This window comes from Canis lupus, chromosome 25, assembly GCF_011100685.1.
Source record: "Canis lupus familiaris isolate Mischka breed German Shepherd chromosome 25, alternate assembly UU_Cfam_GSD_1.0, whole genome shotgun sequence".
In the NCBI taxonomy this organism is placed as follows: Eukaryota; Metazoa; Chordata; class Mammalia; order Carnivora; family Canidae; genus Canis; species Canis lupus.
Window position 1 is genome coordinate 20,046,404 of NC_049246.1, and position 20,968 is coordinate 20,067,371.

Genomic DNA, 20,968 nt, shown 5'->3' on the forward strand with positions numbered 1-20,968 from the left:
TTAGAATCTTCCTACGCAGAACCACCGTAACCTAGCAACGCTAACCGCCAATGCGCCTGCGCACCTCAGAAGAGGCATTCCTGCGCATGCGCACAGAGGTCACTGGCCAAGGGTGCCCAAAGCATATGCGCGAGGAGGCCCAAGCCTCTCAAATCTCTGCGATCCCCTGTGAGCTGGGCTGGCTTCCCTTCAGACGTTGGTGGGAAGGCTGAGCGTTTGGGGACATTTGCAAAAGCCTCTGGGGTGTGGAAAAGTAGTCTTCCGGGCCCCTGAGTGGCTCAGTGGTTGAGCGTCTGTCTGCCTTTGGCTTCGGTCATGATCCGGGGGGTCCTGGGATCAAGTCTTGCATCGCACACCCCACAGGGAGCCTGCTTCTCCCTCTATGTCTCTGCCTCTCTCTGTATCTCTCATTTGAAAATAAATATAATCTTGAAAAAAAATGTATCTCAAAGGAACTTCAAAGAATTGAGAAGGAATAATTCTAACTATAAGAAGTGATTAAAAATGAGACTATAAGCAGCTGATGAATTACACTAATCCCACTAAAAAACAGGCTTCAATAGTTTAATGATTAATATCAAATATGAATCTTTTCTCCATCCTAAGATGTATCATGATAACTTCATCAAAAATCATAATTGTGGAAAGAAGACAAGCAGAAAAGTAATTTCTAGAATGAATTTCTAGAAAAAGTTATTAGAAGATGCTGGAAGACTGTGTAGGAAAGTCTCCTGGGTGATTTGGCGGGGAGAACACTGTGATGCTCCGGGCTCAGAGATGCCAGGCAGGAGGATGCCGAACACCTCAACACTGAGAGGGGCTCTTTTCCTTTATCCCCTGGGACAGCAGACCCCAAGGAGCCCCCAGGAAAGAAAGCCACTGTACTCTGTAATCCACAACCTCTGCTCCCATGACCAAGAGTAACTGCTTTTTCAACCCCTTCACTCAAAAGCGGAGTTTTTTCTCAATCTTGGTTGACATTACTGACACTTTAGGCTGGATGATTTGTTATGGGGGGGCCTGTCCTGTCCATTATAGGATGTGTAACAGTGCCCCTGAGGACCCCAAGTGCTGCAAAATCACTTTTCCCCCAACACCCCCTCTTCCACAACATCTGAAAACCATGTTCTATAGAGAAGCTCAGCAGTCACCAAGCCCTGTCCAGACACAAAGAGCTTTCAATCAGCCTTTTAACACCTCACTATCAGATACAGGCAGATAACCAAGAGTTAACAGACCTCGGACAAAATCAACACCAAGCAAACAGAAACAAAGTTCCAGAGTAAATACACATTGTGAATGAAACAAGATTTAAAGTAAGAACAAAACCACTCTACTGAGAAGCCATCAACCAGCAGAAATAGCTTCAGGTTAACAGCACAGAATCCACCAGAGTCAGACCACAGGGGTTCAAGGCAAGCTCCACCACCTAACCAGCTGTGTAACTGGAGTCAAATCCGTGCCTTATTCTTCTAATCTTCATCCCCATTTTGAAGCGATGAAGATTAGTATGTAACTCTTAGGGCTGCTGGAAGAATTAAACAAGGGATTTAGGACTTTGACAAGCACATGGAACCATAGTGAAGAATCAATAAATAAGGGATTTCTTTGGTTTGTTTTAATTATTCTTAAAAACATTTGGTACTGTATCCATGAAGTAACACTGGGATGCTACGGAAAAGGAACAGATACACTCTAGCCCACATACCGCACACACACAAAAAAATAATAATAATTGAATTAAAATTATGGCAGGAAATTCTTTAAAAATTAAATAGAGAAATAAAAATAAAAGTTGAGGATCCATCTCAGAAAGCAAAATCTGAGAAAAGAACAAAAAAATAAGGCCTACTAAACTAGAATGATCAACTTGCACCTAAAAGAACTTCCAGAAAGAGCAGAGGGAATAAAATCACTGAGGAAATAAGAACTGAAGAACACAAGTGTCCAAATGGAAAAGGCCCAGGGCATCTACGCACCGCAATGAACACAACAATAACAGATGTGTATAGACCACCCCCAACACTGACACTTACTGTGCAATTCCTGCCTCAACCCATGTTTGCCTGACTGATTTCCTTAAACAACCTTCATATCTCATTGAACTAGCTGTGTAATCACTTCTTAAATGAGCCATCCCTAGAATGTAAGCAAAGGCTTCCAACCCACACCCCCTATAATACGCTCTAAGAAGCAATAACCTGATTTTTATCTCGGTTGTAATTTAACACTTATTTAAGTATTATCTGAGTATTGATTTCAAGAGTTGCATGGCTGAGGACCACCATGCCTGCTTTTTGCCATCGTTTGCCCTTCACTGAATACATAGTACGATATGCAGTTAAGTACTTTTTATACAAATGGGCTTTATAATAAAATCACTGATTCCTTGGAAATACAGTGCATTTTCACACTTATGGGGTGCCTCTGCCACAAAGTTCTGTGGCTCTTTACATGACATAAGGATATTTCGCAAGTTTTTTATATTGCTCCAACCTGAATTTGTTTCTTTTTTATTTTTAAGCCATCAGTGGAATAACTGACAAGTTCCTTGAAGGAAGTCTCAGATTTCCTAAAGGAATGCGCACCATCTAGTGGAAGAATACAAGATTTAAAAGTCAATTCTCTAAATTCACTAAGCACACAATAGTGTGCTAGTGACTTATCAAATATTTATTCAAATTAGAAACCAAAGATGCATTATCAATTTTGTTAACTAGTGACACTCAAATTGTTGTCTTCTGTATAATTTGGAACATACCAATTTAAATGAAATTTATAACTAAAATTTATTCTTAAGGTTGTCAGTGAAGACCATTTAATTTATTAGCATTTGGCTGAACTAAACACAGAAATGACAAGGAGAAAAAAAGCAATTGTGGCTGCAATACTACAAAAGAAAAGAAATCCTGCAATGTGCAAAAGAAACTGAAGTCACAATTGAAATGCTCATTGCAAAAAAAATGAAATGCTAACTGCATATGGAATACACTGTTTGATACATGACAGGCCACTTCTTTTGGCTAAAAAAAGCTATGAATCAGAAGATATGGCGGGGAGGGGGTGACATACATGTTATACTTTGATACTGAAAGCCCTTGCTTGTTAAGTAAAAATAAGCTCATGAAATTCATTAAGAAAACAAAGGAATCGGAAAGTAACATAGAGATACTGGCCTTCTGTCTTATTAGTGCTGAGAAAGAACACGAAATGGACAAGGTCTGACCCAAGATGGCACACTATCCTGCTATTATATTACTCCAGAAAAATCACATCAAACCGTGAGATCTGGGGATCCCTGGGTGGCTCAGCGATTTGGTGCCTGCCTTTGGCCCAGGGCGTGATCTTGGGAGTCCCGGGATCGAGTCCCCACATCGGGCTCCCTGCGTGGAGCCTGCTTCTCCCTCTGCTTGTGTTTCTGCCTCTATCTATCTATCTCTCTCATAAAGAAATAAGTAAAATAAAAAAATAAAAAATAATAAATAAAAAAAATAAATAAATAAATAAAAAAGAAATAAGTAAAATCTTAAAAAAAAAAAATTAAAAACCAGTGAGATCTTTTAGTTCATGCCAGCCTTTCTCAGGCCTCACCCCAGCAGTTAGGAGAGGAGTACATGTCTATCAGGAAAGACCTAATAAAAGATACATAGTTTTGACAAGAATATAAATATTAACTTTTTACAGTGCAACTCCCAGACCAATAGCAGCCACTTAAAAAGAACTACATGAAAAAAATAAAAAAATAAAAAAAATAAAAAAAAAAGGAACTACATGGAAAGTTAATTACATCTGCTTTACCCTCTACATCACTAAGCTATACTGTCAGAAAAACAGATTTAAAATATAAGATGGTGAAGGCACTCATCAGAATTAAATAGGGGAACAATGGTCATAAACAACTCGCAAATGTTAGTGGCATGTGACACTGAAGATTGATTACCTCACTCCTACTCTGTGGACACATGTCCTCTGGGAACTCTGCTCCCCATTTCTGCACTCCTGGGCCCCCGTGTGAGAGCTTCTACCATTTGGAACAGCACCTGTGACCAACGGGGAGTGCACAGGTGGATAAATGTAGCAAACAGTGCGCTAGCCCTCAAACACATCTCCCTTGCAGTGACACACTTCACTTCTGTTCACATTTCATTGACTAACAAGTCACATGACCATAAGTAACATAACCATATATGTGCCTGTGAACAGCAAATATCAGACAGTATATGGCAGGACGGATGGATGCTTACAATATACAAAATTCTTTTTTGATTCCAAGTGAATCGTCTGAAAGAAATTTTAGGTTATACACACAAAAGCCTATGATTTCACTTCTAGCATGCAAGGTAGCTACCACTATTATCATCATTCACATATAAGGAACAAGAGGTGCCACTAGGTCAGGCAATGAGGTATTATCATCACACTGTTGGCATGATATTCTTGGCACAGCCAGAATCCAAGTCCAAGCAATGTAGCTCCATAGCCCCAGCCCTGAACTACCACCGCAGATGTGTGTGCACCAGAATGGAGCCCGGGGGTCTGCACACACGCAATACTCCTTACTACACCCAATCGACCATAGCTAAGGCACTCCAAGAGAGGTGACTAGACAAACACAATGACCATGAAATGACCTCAAGAATGAAAGAAAAAGGAACAAAAGGAAAGAGAAAAGAGGTAGCGAAAGGTCCCAACTTGACCTGGATGAATAATGAAAGGTGTCCTGGAGGTTACAGGATCCCTCCCTCTAGAAATTACCTTTAGTGCCTTGAGCCACACACTAGAGTCTCTCCTTGTATTTTTTTTTGTTTTTTTTTTTTTGTTTTTTTTTGTTTTTTATTTATTTATGATAGTCACAGAGAGAGAGAGAGAGAGAGAGAGAGAGGCAGAGACATAGGCAGAGGGAGAAGCAGGCTCCATGCACCGGGAGCCCGACGTGGGATTCAATCCCGGGTCTCCAGGATCGCGCCCCGGGCCAAAGGCAGGCGCTAAACTGCTGCGCCACCCAGGGATCCCTAGAGTCTCTCCTTCTAGAGGTGCCTTCACTCATTCAATGAGTGGTAGCTGAGTGCCTAAGGTACCAAACGAAACTTCAAGGAGTACTAATCAGTCCTTCCTCCACCCAAATCAAATGGAGTTGGTGCCAAAAGTTCACTTGTAATTCTATCCTAGGTTTTGGGACACATATTCCTGAGATACTGTGAATATGGTGGTGATGTCTCCAAGTCAGCCCATAAAAGCAGGTTTCAATCCATCCTATGAGGGGCGTCTGGGGGACTCAGGGAGTTAAGCATCTGCCTTCAGCTCAAGTCATGATCTCAGAGCCCCGGGAAGGACCCCCCCATTAGGTGCTCAGCAGGGAGTCGCCTTCTCTCTCTCCCTCTGCCACTTCTTACCTGCTCATTCTATCTCTTTCTCTCTCTCATAAATAAATAAACTGTTTTAAGAAAAAAATCTACCCTGTGAGATTCTACCCCAACCTTGACTTTTCTTCCAACAGAACTTGTGTTTCTCTAGCCCTTTTCACACAACTCAGAGAAGCGTGGACCTAGCCTCTGCACAACCGCCACATCCCGTTCCATCTCGGCCCTGAGGAATAGGCCATTCCCTTTTCCCATCTGGGTCCACAATGAATTATGGTCAATGTACTCCGAGAACCAATTCAGAATGTCAGGCCCACGCTCATGGCCAAACACCTTCCCGGCAACAGGACATGACCTACCGCCTGCCCTGGCAATAAAGGGTTCCGAAAACCACACAGTCCAGAGACTGAGGTGATAAGGGGAGATGAAGTGGGGTACTGCTAATGCCAACACATGGCTCGGCAAGCCAGTCACTTCCGGTCACGTACAATCACCTGTAGGATGATTTGGCAAAGCCGAATACAGTGGGAGACACACATCTTCGTGCCCCAACAAACCCACTGTTAGGTAGAATAGCTCAGGAGCTGGATATTTCCCTACTAGAATTCCTAGTCTCTGGAGATGGAGAAGAACAGGAATCACCTCCGCAAGGGAAGTGAGAACTGCCTTCCTGCCTCCACTCATTCCAGGCAATCAACTACCTGCTCTTATGTGATGCTCGGGAGGAAACATCCCACGTGCATTTTTGTAGAGCAAATAGACTCCCTGTTATTAAATTAGGAATCAATCCAAATGTAAGGTGACTGTTCTACAACGAAGCATAGTTGAATAACCACTTAAATCTCACACTAACTTTCAGAAGGTAGCTGATGCGTTACGCTGAACACAGACTACCTCGGTAGGAGACAGCCCCATCAAGCAACCATTTCGGGACATCTGTAAGAAGAGAAACTAAGCATTTTCAATGACAACCTGGCTCCTAATCACTCAGCCCCAGTCCCACGCAGATCTTTAAGAAGGGCTACATATGGCCTCTGTCTTGAGAGTGTGAATTACAAAGGCAACTGTTCACTCAGGGTCTCAGGAATTCCTATCTTCGGCAGACTTTACCTGTTTCTGTGCCGGAAAAAAATGTCAACTATAATGTAAGAAATAACGTTGTCTACTTCCTACAACAGAGCTGGCTCAACAATTACCCTGGATTGGCCAAGGAGCATTACCAGCTGCTGATGCCCAGGTCTCCACTCTGTCAGACCAGGTGGCCATGGATCATTCGCAACATCTGGCTATCTTTTCCCTTTCCTCTCACCAAGGCAAACAGGACTGCAGAGGCAAGTAACATAACCACCCGCACGGGGTTACTCTCTGAACCTAACACCACCTCTCTCCTCTCGAACAGTACAATTTGTTCCTAACAAGCCCTGTACCCCCCCAAGAATCATAAAATATTCTTTCAGCTTTGAATCTGACTTACCACTAATGTAAATCTCACCTTCCCTCCACCACTACTTTGCTTCTTGTTGCTTCTAGATTCAAATAAAAGAGGAAACCAAAGGCTTGCGCAGAAAATAAGTTTATAAAACCACTGCTCAAAACATGATCTCTCTTTCTCTCTCCCTCTCTCTCTCTCTCTCTCTCACTCTTTAATAGCTTGACTGTATCAATTATCTTGGAAATAACTCCTTTCCAAGCAAGACTCATGGTGCTAATTACTAAGAAAATTGGAATTACTGAAAGATGAAGATCACACATAAACTTCAAATTGGTCTTTCATTTTCTAATGTTTCCAGCTTGGAAATATAAATATAAATATATTCTTGTTAATAAGTTACCTTCTGAGCATCTGTTCAAGACTTACTTGTAGACTCAGACAAAGAAGACTTCCACTTTTAAAATTCTACCTAAATCACAAGTATTAAAATCTTCACAAATTCACATGAATATCGAGATTTAAAATAAACTAATTATCCATCGTATCTTCCTCCCACTGGTCAACTACCCTGTCCACAGCTTCGTGTGTTTCATTAAAAACAAGATTCCAGGCTATCTTTTCCAAAGGAGAAACTGAGTATTTCCAATTACAAATATAATTTGGCAGGGAGTTGGTATTCAAAATACACAACGAACTCTTTATGAATCAGCAATAAAAATAAGAACCAAATGATAAGGGGATGCCTGGGTGGTTCAGCGGTTCGGTGCCTGCTTTTGGCCCAGGGAGCGATCCGGGAGTCCCAGGATCGAGTCCCACACTGGGCTCCCGCCATGGAGCCTGCTTCTCCCTCCTCCTGTGTCTCTGCCTCTCTCTCTCTCTCTCTCTCACACTCTCTGTGTCTATCATAAATAAATAAATAAATAAATAAATAAATAAATAAATAAATAAATAAATAAATAAATAAATAAATAAATAAATCTTAAAAAAAAAAAAAGAACCAAAAGATAAAACTAGGTAAAGGGAGACTTTTGGTTTCAGCTCAGATCATTAGGGAGAATGAAAGTCACAGAGCAAACTGCCACTTGGAAATCAGAAAAAACAGAGGAATAGAGAGATGCATGGCCAAGATCAGCTTAGGAAAGCAGAAGCCGGTGAAGCCAGAAGCTTGTAGGAAAACAAAAATGGTAACTCTGATGAATTGATGGTGACTGAATGTGGAAGTCTGAGAGTCAAAAACCTCCTGAGCCCCAGTCCTAGAGGAGGCCCCTGCACGTTCCTCGCACCAAATTCTCATAGTGAAGACGGGAGAAAAATCCCCTTGGGTTTGCAATAGGAGAATAGAGAAACAACCATTTTGAAATACATAAGAGCTTTTTCCAAAACCGAGGCCTGCCCTCTGAGAGAAGCAGCTTTAAATAGAGCCCTATTGGACCTGGGGAAAGAGCAGTGAGGTTAACTCCAGCCCCTGCTAGTCTTCCTGACCAACTAAGGAAGGAAGGGGGAAAAAGGAGGCTAAGAAATGCTTATAGGAGTCAGCAGAGCCTAAGACTCAGGCCCACTAAATAACGGACACTTAACCATCAAGATTACAGAACAACTCCCCACCAACGGGGCGGGGCACCAGTGAAACCACAGTGGTCATAGCTGAGAGATGCACATCAAAGACCTCAAGAGAGTTCCTTAAAGAGCCAGAGAAGGAGGCAGGGAACGGGAGAGACGTGAAGATTTCTGAAGCCTCTGACAATTGACAGCTATAGCAAACATTCAACACAACCTAACCTCTAGCTGGCTTAACATAAAAGCTCACACTAAAAGCCAGATTATATCAGTTCCTATTACCCAATAACTATATCCAACTTTCAACAAAAATAATTACAAGACATGATAAGAAAGAAGCACAGTTTGAAGAGATAAAGCAATCATAAGAATCAGACTCAGATATGACACAGATTTATGGAAGCAGGAGAAATACGGAGATTAAAATAAGTATGATGAATACGCTAATGCCTTAGTGGATTAATATGCTAACGAGAGATGGAAACTCAGAGAGAATGAAGGTGAAATGAGAGAAACCAAGAACAGTGTAACAGAAATGAAGGCTGCCTTTGATGTGCTCATCAGTGGATTGGACGTGGCCAAGGGAAAAATCAGTAAGATCAAAAATATGTTCATGGAAATTCCCAAAAGTGACATGCAAAAAGGAACAAAATATCCAATAACTGTGGAACAATACAAAAAGTATTGTTGTAAACACATGATGTTTTAAAACACCAGAAGGAGAACAAAGAGAGGAAGGAGAAGAAATATTCAAAGTAATAATAGCTGAAAATTCTCCAATATTAATGATAAAACACCAGACCACATACCCAGGAAGCTCAGAGAACACCAAACAGAATAAATGCCAAAAAGATCTACATCTTGCACTAATACTCAAACAGCAAAAACCAAGGATGAAGATACTGAAAAGGGCCAGACGGGAGAAAAAAAGCACCTTATCTACAGAGGACAAGGATAAGAAATACATCAGACACCTCATCAGAGATCATGCAAGCAAGAACAGAGAGGGTGCGGGTAAAAAAGGTTAAAAAGAAAAACCCACCACCTAAGAATTCTGTAGCTGGTGAAATTGTACTTCAAAAGTGAAAAGAAATAAAAACAAAACACTAAAAAAAAAAAACCAAGGAATTTACCGCTCAGCAGACTTGTCTGGCTAAAAGTATTAAAAGAAGTGTGCTGAGTTCTCAAGGAATATGAGGAAGTGAAATCAATTAAAGCAATGTTATAAAGGATGGGGAAAAAAGGAATTGAATATATTCTCTTATAAGGCATCTGCATTACCTGCAGGTGCATTGAATTGAATATATTCTCCTATAAAGCACCTGCACTACCTGCATTACAAAGTGTACTGTTATTTCAGAGTGGACCTGGATTAGTTATAAATGAATATAACAAACTGTAGGGCAAGCACAAAAAAAAATTCTTTTAAAGAAGAATATGGACAGGGTTGTCTGGGGCTTTGGTTGGTTCAAGCGTCTACCTTCAGCTCACGTCATGACCCCTACATCCTGCAATAGAGCCCTGCATTGGGCTCAGTGGGAAGTCTGATTCTCCTTCTCTCTCTGCCCCTCCCCCTGCTCCTTCTCTCTCTTTCTCTCTCAAAACTAAAATCTTTAAAAAGAAAAAAGTATACGGATATGCTAAGAAAGAATGGAATCCCATAAAATGTTAAACTAAAAGCAGAGACGGAAGAGAAAGAGGTGATAAAAAAATATAAAAAAGAACAACTGTAATGAGTGGAAATCAGTTGCAAACATGGTGAATATTAACCCAACTACATCAACAATTACCTAAAATGTGGATGGTCTAAATATGCCAATTAAAACTAGAGACTGGAAGTGCCTGGATGTCTCAGTGGTTGAACATCTGCCTTCCACTCAGGTCGTAATCCTGGGGTTTTGGGATCGAATCCCGCATCAGGCCCCCTGCTCAGTGGGAGCTTGGTTCCCCTCTGCCTAGGTCTCTGTCTCTCCTTCTGTGTCTTTCATGACCAAATAAATAAAATCAAGCAAGCAATCAAACCAGAGACTGCGAGAGCAGATAAAAAGAAGATCCAACTATATGCTGTCTACAAGATACCTACTTTAAATATAAGCACACAGGTAGAAGAGAAGTAAAGGAAGGGAGAAAGAAACCAGGCCTACACCACCCCCAAAGAAAGCTGAAGAACCCATTATCAATTTCAGACAAGGCAATGGCAGAATGAGGAAAATACTCAGGGATAAAAGAAAGTATTACATAGTGAAAAAGGGATCAATTCTCTGAGAACACAGAACACTCCTTACTGTGTATGTATGTGCCTAACAGGAGAGGGTCAAAATACGTGAGGCAGAACTGATAACGTCCAAGGAGTCATGGAGAAACACACTAGCACCCTTAGAAACTTCTATAGCCTTCTACGCAATAATTGACAGACCACTAGGCAGAAAATCAGTGCGGATACAGTTGAACACAACAGCACCAACTGTTCTAACACTTCATCTAACATAGCAGTACACACAGTCTTCGCAAACTCACACAGAACCAGACAGACCACATTCTGGGCCATAAAACACACCGTAACTATCTAAAAGAATGGAAATCACACACCATTAGCTTAGACCACATGGAGTTAAGTCAGCAAGAGAAATACAGCAGGAGAATCTCTATACATTTGGAAATTAAATAAATGAGTTCAAGCGGAGGTATTGAGAGAAATTTTTAAATATTCTGAACTAAATGAAAATACAACTTATCCAAATCTGTGGAATGCTGCAAAGGAGTGGTTAGAGGAAAATTTCAGCATTGAAGGCATATGTTAAAAAGAGAGAGAGAGAGAGAACTAAAATCAGTAACTTAAGCTTCTACCTTAGGAAACAAGAGCAAGAAGAGCCAGGAGAAGAAAAGGAAGAATAAAATAGAAATCTGTGGAATTGAAACAGGCAAACATGGCACCTAGGTGGCTCAATCGGATAAGCATCTGACTCTTGGATTTGGCTCAGGTCATAATCTCAGGGTCAAAGATTGAGCCCTGAGTCAGGCTCTACACTCAGCAGGTGAGTCTGCTTGAGATTCTCTCTCTCTCTCTCTCTCTTCCTCTCCTCCTCCTCTGCTCATTCTCTCTCTCTTTCTGAGAGGGAAGGGGGAAGGGAAGGGGGAAGGGGAGGGAAGGGAAGGGGAAAGGGGAGGGAAGGGAAGGGGAGAAAAGAAGAGAAAGAGAGAAAGAGAAAGGAGAGAGAGAGAGAAAGAAAGAGAAAGAGAGAGAGAAAGAAAGAGAAAAAGAGAGAGAGAGAAAGAAAAAGAAAGAAGAAAGAAAGAAAGAAACAAACAAACAAACAAACAAACAAACACACACCAAGACACCCAGATGGCTCAGCAGTTGGGTGCACGATATCTTGGATTCCTGGAATCCAGTCCCACATCCAGCTCCCTGCATGGAGCCTGCTTCTCTCTCTGCCTATGTCTCTGCCTCTCACTCTCTGTGTCTCTCATGAATAAATACATAAAATCAAGAGGGAAGGAAGAAAAGGAAGGAAGAAAAGGAAGAAAAGGAAGAAAAGGAAGAAAGGAAGGAAGGAAGGAAGGAAGGAAGGAAGGAAGGAAGGAAGGAAGGAAGGAAGGAAGGAAGGAGAGAGAGAGAGGAAAACAATTGGGAAAAAACAACGAAACCAAAAGCTGGTTCTTTAAAATGATTCATAAAATTGGTAAACCTACAGCCAGGCTAGCCAAGAAAAAATGAGAAAAGAGACAAATTACTAATATCAGAAATGAAAGAAGAGTTGTCGCTATGGATCCCATGGAGATTAAAAATTAAAGGTAACAATAATCCTATGCCCTCAAATTTGAGGACTTAACATGACATGCACCAATTCCATAAAAGACACAAGTAACAAAAACTCCTACACAAAGAGAGACAGGTGATCTAAATAGGCCTATACCTAAAAGAGAAATTAAATCAATAATTAGTAACCTTCCTAAACAGTAAGCACTGAGCCCTGACGGCTTCACTGGCAAAAATAAGAAAAAAAATTATACCAATTCTCAAACTCTTTCAGAGAAAATAAAACAGAGGCTGTACTTCTTAATATGGATGCTATACCAAAACCATTTTTTTTTTCCAGGAATGCACAGCCTGGTATAATATGCAGAAGTATTAGTGTAAACCATCACTCCAACAAGATAAAAAATATCTATTTGATATCAACAGATGCAAAACAATTATTAAGAAAAATCCAACATGTATTCATGATAAAAGTTATCACCAAACTGGGAATAGAGGGGACTTCCTCAACTTGATAAGCAATATGTATAAAATACCTAGAGCAAACCTACTTAATGGTGAAAAACTAGATCCTTTCCAAGATCAGTTAACAAGGCAAGGATGTTCCCCTCTTACCACTAGTAAATATTCAGTATTTAAGAAGAAATCCTAGCTAATCGCCTAAGACGGAAAAAGAAAAGCTTTACATATGGGGAAGGAAGAGGTAAAACTGCCTTTGTTCACAGACAACAAGACTATGTATGTAGAAAATCCTAAAGAAACAACAAAAAAACTCTGGGAACTAGTAAGTGATTATAGCAATGATTCAGGATGCAAACTTCATGTACAAACATCAATTACTTTCCTATATACCTGTGTTCTATGAAAGAGAGGAGAGAAAGGCTGACAAGACCAGCTTGATGAGAAATGGCTCCTTAAGGGGACTTATGGACAGAAGTATGTCTTGGGAGGCTGAAAGATTGGTAGATCTCCACAACCCCACCTCCAGTAAGACCTGTTTTGGGGCCCAAGAAGCTGGCGGGTAACTGCTGGGAGCCCACCCAGGAGGAAATGCTTGAAAATCATAATCCTATCTCTAGAGCAGATGAGGGACATTCATGGGTGTACTTAAGGGTGTGACCAGGCAAAAAGAAAGAATATGAGAGGGACCTGTGCTCCAGAAGGCTTCAGGCCACAGAGAGCTATCAGCATGGTGGGTCTGCCCAAGACAGCATTGTTCACACTGCCATTGAACAATGGGAATTTGAAATCAAAACAAAATACCATTTACATTAGTGCCCAAAACAAAACCCAGGTATAAACCTAACAAAAAGTGTACAGAATCTCAATTCTATAAAACTCAGATGATAAGGAGCCCGGGTGGCTCAGTGGTTTAGCGCTGCCTTCAGCCCAGGGTCTGATACTCGAGACCCGGGATCAAGTCGCACGTCAGGCTCCCTGCTTCTCCTTCTGCCTGTGTCTCTGCCTCTCTCTCTCTCTCTCTCTCTCTCTCTGTGCTGTCTCTCTCATGAATAAATATTTTTAAAAACTCAGTTGAAAGAAATCAAAGGTGATCTCTATAAATAAATTCAATGTTTATGGACAAGAATACATAATATGATTAAGATGTCAGTTCTTCCCAACTTGATTTATATATACAACACAACCCCAACCCAAATCCTAGCAAGTTATCACGTACATATGACAAACTCATTCTCAATTTTATATGAGTAGGCAAAAAACCCAGAATAGCTGACACAATATTGAGAAAAACAAAGTCAAAGGACTGACACCAACCAATTTCAAGATTTCCTATAAAGCTTCAGTAATAAAGACACAGCAGTATTGGTCAAAGAACAGATAAACAGATCTGTAGAACTTAACAGAGCCCAGAATAAAACCCACACAAATACAGTCAACTGGTCTTTGGCAGAGGAGCAAAGACGATTCAGTGAAGAAAGGCCAGTCTTTTCAAATACTGATGCTAGACAACTGGATATTCACATGCAGAAATCTTTGAATCTAGGCATAGAACTTAACCCTTTTCACAAAAATGAACTCAAATTAGATCACAGAACTAAATATAAAGACAAATCTGTACAATTCCTAGAAGACAATGGAGGAGAAAATCTGGGTGACTTTGAGCATGGCAATGAGTTTTTCCATGCAATTCCAAAAGCCCAATGTATGAAAGAGAAATTGTGAGGTTGGACATTATTAAAATTAAAAACTTCTGTTTTGTGAAAGAAACCATTCAGAGAATGAAGAAACAAGCCACAGACTGGAAAAAAAAAACATTTGCAGAACACGTATCTAATAAAAGACGCGTATCCAAAAAAGACAACTGTTAATACTCAGTGATGAGGGAAAAACACAACTCCGTTAAAAATAGGCAAAAAATGGGAAAGACACTTCTGTAAATCTAAGACTGTTCTAAAAAGAAGTCTACTATTTCAAAGGTATCTAATGAGAAAAAAAAAAAACTGTGCAAAGAATCCAAATAGACATTTCTGCAAAGATGATACAAAAATAGCCAATAAACACACAAAAAGATATTGAACTTCATCAGTCATCAGGGAAATGCAAACCACAGCAACAAGGAGGTATCATATCCCACCTTCTAGAAAGGTGAGAATCAACAAGTCAAATAAAAGCAAGTGTTAGCTAAAACAAGTGTTGGTGGGGCACTTCAGTGGCTCAGTTGGTTAAACAGCCGACTCTTGATTTTGACTCAAGTCATGGTATCGTGTAAGACTGAGCCCCAAATCAGGGTCTGTGTTCACAAGGAGTCGGCCTGAGATTTCCTCTCTGCCCCTCTCCCTCACCACTGCCCACCTCCCTGCTTGCTCTCTTGCTCTCTCAAATAAATAAAATCTTTTTTAAAAAAAATAGGGTTGGCAAGCATACAGAAATCAGAAGCCTCACACACTGCTGGTGAGAATACAAAATAGTGGAGCCACCTTGGGAAACTGCTGGTTCTTTTAAATGTTAAACACAGACTTAGCATTTTTTTTTTCAGACTTAGCATTTAACCCAGCAATTCCACTCCTACATACATAGCCCCGAAAAATGAAAATATGCCCACATAAATACCTGTATGTGAAGATTCTTTTTTTTTTTTTTTTTTTTTTTTTGCTCCAGGTTGGGTTTTGTTTTTTTTTTTTTTAATTTTTATTTATTTATGATAGTCACAGAGAGAGAGAGAGAGGCAGAGACATAGGCAGAGGGAGAAGCAGGCTCCATGCCCCGGGAACCCGACGTGGGATTCGATCCCGGGTCTCCAGGATCGCGCCCTGGGCCAAAGGCAGGCGCCAAACTGCTGCGCCACCCAGGGATCCCTCCAGGTTGGGTTTTTAACGGTCACTTTCCCACACTCTGGATAATTTCTGATCCCACCACAAGGAGCCCTTGAATCGGCTAATGTGAGAAATTGGGAATGAAGACCCCTTTATCCTGCCATCTTGCCGAGGGAGTCTCCTTTTATTGGAAAAAAAAAAAAAATCGAAAGGTTATTGCATGAGCCTGGATGAATCTCACTCTCAGCCCTCCACGGTCCGACCCACCCCGTCTCACCTCTCACCCGTTTTTGGCAGGGAGAAGTGGGAGTACGTGGGTCCCAAATTCTCCTCCTTCACCTTGTTAAACACCAGGGGGAAAGCCTGCCATGGCAACGATTCACCTTCAAGCTGCCTCCCTTCCCCATCCAAGTTAAAACCCTTTGCACATAAGGCAACGTGGAAGCTGATGTTTTTACTCATCTCACTGTTTTAAAGCACCATTATGGAGTCAGGTTGTACAGTAGTTAACAGTACTATATATATACATCATATCTGTCATATATATGTAAACTGGTAGAGGTAACAGTGGCTTCTAGAAACTGATCTTCTTCAAGGTTTCCTGTGTGGTAGGCACCTGAAATACTGTATAAAAGGGTCTTGTGTGATCTGTCTCCCTGCTGCTCTTTGGGCTCTGTTCTGCATGACCAGGAATAGTGCTGGCAAGACAGCTCAGCAGCTGGAAGGAAATTCTGCCACTGAGATTCACTATTTTCCGCCCCCTGCTTGTGCTCCTATCTGATCAGGCTAAAGACAACAAAAAAAGATATATAGTTAGAAAAAAAACCTCCAATATATAGATTTCTGTAGAATTTCCTTTTTTTTTTTTCCTCCTGTCCTTCCTCTGCAAAGTATTATTATTTCCTGTTACTGGTTTTTGCTGCAATAAACCCTCTTATTTCAATCACAGTAAGAAACAAAAACCCAAACGAAGAGAAAACCCCTCTGAAAAGGGTAGAAAACAAAAGGTTTGACCAAAAAAAGGGGGGGGGGGGGATGGGAGGGAGCTTGGATTCGGTTTTAAATAGGACTGAAAATTAACACTGAAAAATCAGGAGATGACGTCCAACCCTTTGTGCAAGGCAAAGCCCTCTGGTACTTCTGCCGCCTCTGGTTTTTATTTTAAATTCCCTTTTTCTCTTCTGGGTGCGGATACTTCTCTCCATCCTTATGTTGTTGTGTTTTGTGGTTTTTTTGTTTGTTTGTTTAACTTTGTGTCACTACCTCAGTCTGCCCTCATGTCCCTTACACACAAGCAAAATATTCCTTCAGCGGAGCGAAGAGGTGGCGGATGACCGGCACGCTCCACGACCAGCCCAGCAGTCTCCGTGTCGCCAAGCGGCTCATTTTGGAGACATCGGTATAGTGGACAGGGAAGCCAAACACCCTTTCCATTTCAGTGCACCATAAGATGTCCTCTTTCTCATTCATGAAGACGGGGAAATGCTGGTCTTTGCCCTGCTTTATGGAGTTCGACCTAGTAGTAATGGTCCTCACTTTGCTGAACTTGGCTATCCTGCCGTGCTCCAGACACTCCTGCAGCTCCAGCTTATCATTCACAGTGGATGCCAATGGCCTCCTGTTCATATCAGGAAGGTTCCTCCAGAAGTAGTGGGCCCTGTGTGCAGCTGACACTTCTTTGGCATTAATCATCACAGGGTTGGACTCGAGAAATCACGAGATGTCCCTCTTGTCACTAATACCCATGGCCACCACATTCTCAAAGAGCCGGAAGAAGGGGCGGTCATCTCCCTCCTTGGGCTGCGCGTCATGCAACAGGACGTAGAACTCAAAGAAGAGCCAGCCAGTGCCCTCGTAGAGTCCTTTACAGGCAGGATTGACAATGGAGAGATCGTTGCAAGGACTGCCCCCAATCACCAGACCGAACGGGCCCCTCTCCTGGATATGCTTCTGCGTGACGCTGCAGACATCCCCGAAATACATGATCTTCCCCTGGTGCCATACCATGCCCACCGTGGTGAAGTCCTCGCACACCTAGGAGGCGATGTAGCAGTCCACCTGAATCCCCAAGTCCTTCAGCACCAGGAGCCCTGTAGCAATTCCATCAAATAGAGACAGCACCCGGATGGGCTTCCTCTTCTCAGCTGGGACAGGTAGGTAAACCTTCGGAGGGTCAAATTCCTGGTCATGGTTATTGGCGAAGAACATCTGGAGCCGTGAGGGGCAGTCGTCCCGCCGCCGCAGTAGCCCGTAGGTGCCCTTGTGCCCACACATGTAGCAGTTCCAGGGGTCCTCTTTGATGGCTGCCTGGGCAGCCCCCGGGGCCCACTAAGAGATCCACACACTCCACACAAAAGCACCTGCAGCAGTTATTGTTCCCACACACGTGAGCACCTCGCACCCGCCTCCCGCCCCCCGCCACAGCAAATGGTGTGGTAGGACTGGTAGCTGTCATCACCGTGCTGGTGTGCACACTCCAGGAAGCAGTTCTTACAGTTTTGGCACATTTCTCCAACAAAGAGAGGGTGTTCCAGGGTAACGTTGAGGCTCCCTCAAGAGATGCAAATGTCCTCGATGTTCCGGCACTTCAGCCGCACTTCGTACACCAGCTGCTCTCTTGTGTGTTCATCAACGATCTCCTTGACCTTAAGCTTCGCAGTTGTGCTCTTTCGGGGCTTTTTGGCTGGTGGGGGTGGTGCATAGGCAGCTGCCTCAGGTTTGACCCACATGTCTGTGTAAACTTCTTTGTAGGGGTCCTTCTCTTCTTCGGGTGGCTCCAGGCCCTTGGGACCAGAAGGCTGGAACCCTCCGAGAGCCCACTAGATCATCTGTTTGTTCTGCACCTGCATGGCCTTGGCAGTGTCACTCTCATCACTGTCGTGGCACACCGGGAACAACTTCCCCGGGCGGCTACTGGCCACCTGCAGGACTTCACAGATGGCTTTGCGGTACATGGGCTGCTTGTTGTAGGTGGCCTGGTGGAAAGCACTGCAGAAGGAGCTCAGCGACATCAACTTCTCAACACACACCACCAAGAACTTGCCATCTCCAAACCACATGACCCAGCGGGTGCCTTCAGCTGCTCGGCTCCGGCCCATCATCCACCAATACACAATGCGGCCTGGCCACCAGGAGAAGCCCTGAAGTTTCCCCCACACCAGACACCAGCTCCCCAATGCCAAAGCCCTGGCCGTCCTCCTACTCCGGCTCATCGTTGGCTGCTTTGGTGGTGCTCTTGTCCCCAGCATCTGACCCCACGGGCTCAGGTGTGGTGGCCACAGTGGGGGATGCAGGTTTGGTGGGCTGCTGCACTGCAGGAGGGCTGGCCTCCTCCACCTTCTGAGACCCCTGGTTTTCTTCCACAGCATTCATTACTGTGATCACCTTGGCTTTTCTTCTCAGCCCATAAGGCCAGGTGCAGCCCCTCTATGTGAAGATTCTTAGCAGCATTATTCATCATAGGCAATAGGTAGAAACGACCCAAATGTCCAAAGCTAGATAAAGAGATTAACAAAGCTGGTATATCCATAAATACTACTGGGCCATAAAAAGGTATGAAGTATTGCTACGTGTTATCGTGTGGGTTAAGCTAAGTGACAGGAGCCGATCGCAAACAAATCTACCCACCATATGATTCCATTTACATGAATTGTCCAGAACAGGTAAATAGAAACAGAAAGTAGATTAGTGGTTGCATAGGGCTGGATGGAGTGAGGAAGGGTCAGAGGATGAAGGGTTAGGGGTAGACAGCTACATGAGACAGGGAGACAGGGGTTTTGGGGGAGGAGATGAAATTATTCTAGAATCGTGGAGGTGGCTGCATCACTTTGTGCATATACTTCACATCCTTGCATATATACTTGAAATGGGTAAACTGTCTGATATATGTCTCAATAAAGTGTTACAAAGAGTCTTACTATCTAAATGTTGATGACACCCCAATCAGAGTTGCAAGACTTCACAAAAGGAAATATAAAAAAAACAGCACAGTTCATACGTCCACTAAAAAATGAATAAATTAGTTTCTCTTAAGTTCAAATTAAACTGGATGCCTTGAAAAAAACAAAAACAAAAACAAAAAAAACTGGATGCCTTGTATTTTATCTGGCAACCTGACTCCCAAGTCTATTACCTCCACCCTACAACTTACTAATTATCCTCAATTCAAGATCCAGGCATCCAACTACACAGTAGCAAGTTCTACTTGGTTAACTGCCAAATAGCAAATGAACATAAAACTAAAATCACCTTTCTTATGAGAAGATATTCAAATATGTAAGAAGTGTTATGTCAGGGCTTGTGCAGGTCTCTGGAGCCCTCTCTCAACCCCGGATGGCCTGGCATCAACAATCTGGTGGTTGGATTAGTGGGTGTGGTTCTAGGAGCTGAGGTTTAACCAACACGGGGGAGGAGTTTCAAGAAGTTGAGAAACATCACCCTGCTGGTGAGGGTAGGCTGAGCATCCAACTCCCTTTCTCAAAACAAAAATCACCTTCCTTCCCTCACCACGGCTTCATTGCCATCGTCTTGACCTGGAAATCTCCAGGCCCATCCCATCTCCGTAGCAACTAAATTTTACTTCTAAAACAACAACAACAAAAAACAGTCTGATGTCGTCATTCTGCTGCTTTAACCCTTTCAATATAGTGGCTCCTACCATGTTCAAATAAAGTCAAAGCCAATCAAGAAGAGGGCTCTGCCTGGGCCCCTGGGTGGCTCAGTTGGTTACGCTCTGACTCCTGGTTTGGGCTCAGGTCCTGATCTCAGAGTCAGTGGGGACTCCCACTCTGTGGGGAGTCTGCTAAAGTTTCTCTCTCCATCTCCCTCTGCCCCTTCTAGCACTTGTGCACATTCTCGCGTATGCTCACGTGTGGCTCTCTTTCTCTCTCTTGTTGACATACTTGAAAATGAACACAATGGGTCCAAAGACACACTTGAGGTTTGCGTGTGATAGAGGCTGGGAGTGGGGGCAGCTAGTAAGAAACAGAGAATGGACTAGAGGGGCACAGTAAACTTTACTTTAAAAGAACATTTTATAGCAATTACAGAAAGATCCTTGTAATAGTACACATGCTACTGTGCCACTTAAATGCTAGCAACATCAATTTGTTTATTCACTGTTTTTCTAAAACCAGGTTATTAGTAACTTTGCTTCATCACCACTTACTAGTCACATTTACTTTGAAAAATCACCAAGCTTAAAACTCATGAGCTAGTGTAACTAAGACTTTAAAAAAAAAAAAAATTGGTGTGTTTTTTTTTTTTTTTTCAGTAGAAATAACAACCACCTGTCACTACTTTTTGGCCTTTCACGTGCTATAATTTAATACTAAATGCCTGCCTGTATTTGCCTAACCTATGTAACTATCAAAGAAAGGAGTTCTTCACTATTGTATTTGAAACTCAAAACCACCTTGTTAACAAACATTATAATTTCCATTTTATAGGAAGGAAACAGACAGTGGCCACATTACAACTAAATAGAGACACACGTGCATGCACTGTTTTGGGCATGTCTGTTTAATGATTAAGGGGGTGCTGATGAACACAACGATACACAAAGATATTGTGGCAATTCCATAAA

At 42.4% G+C, this 20,968-nt stretch overlaps 1 pseudogene; it reads right to left on the bottom strand.

The window, feature by feature from the left end:
- Positions 1-16,594: 16,594 nt before the first annotated feature.
- Positions 16,595-18,774, bottom strand: LOC119865928 (annotated as a pseudogene).
- Positions 18,775-20,968: the final 2,194 nt, after the last annotated feature.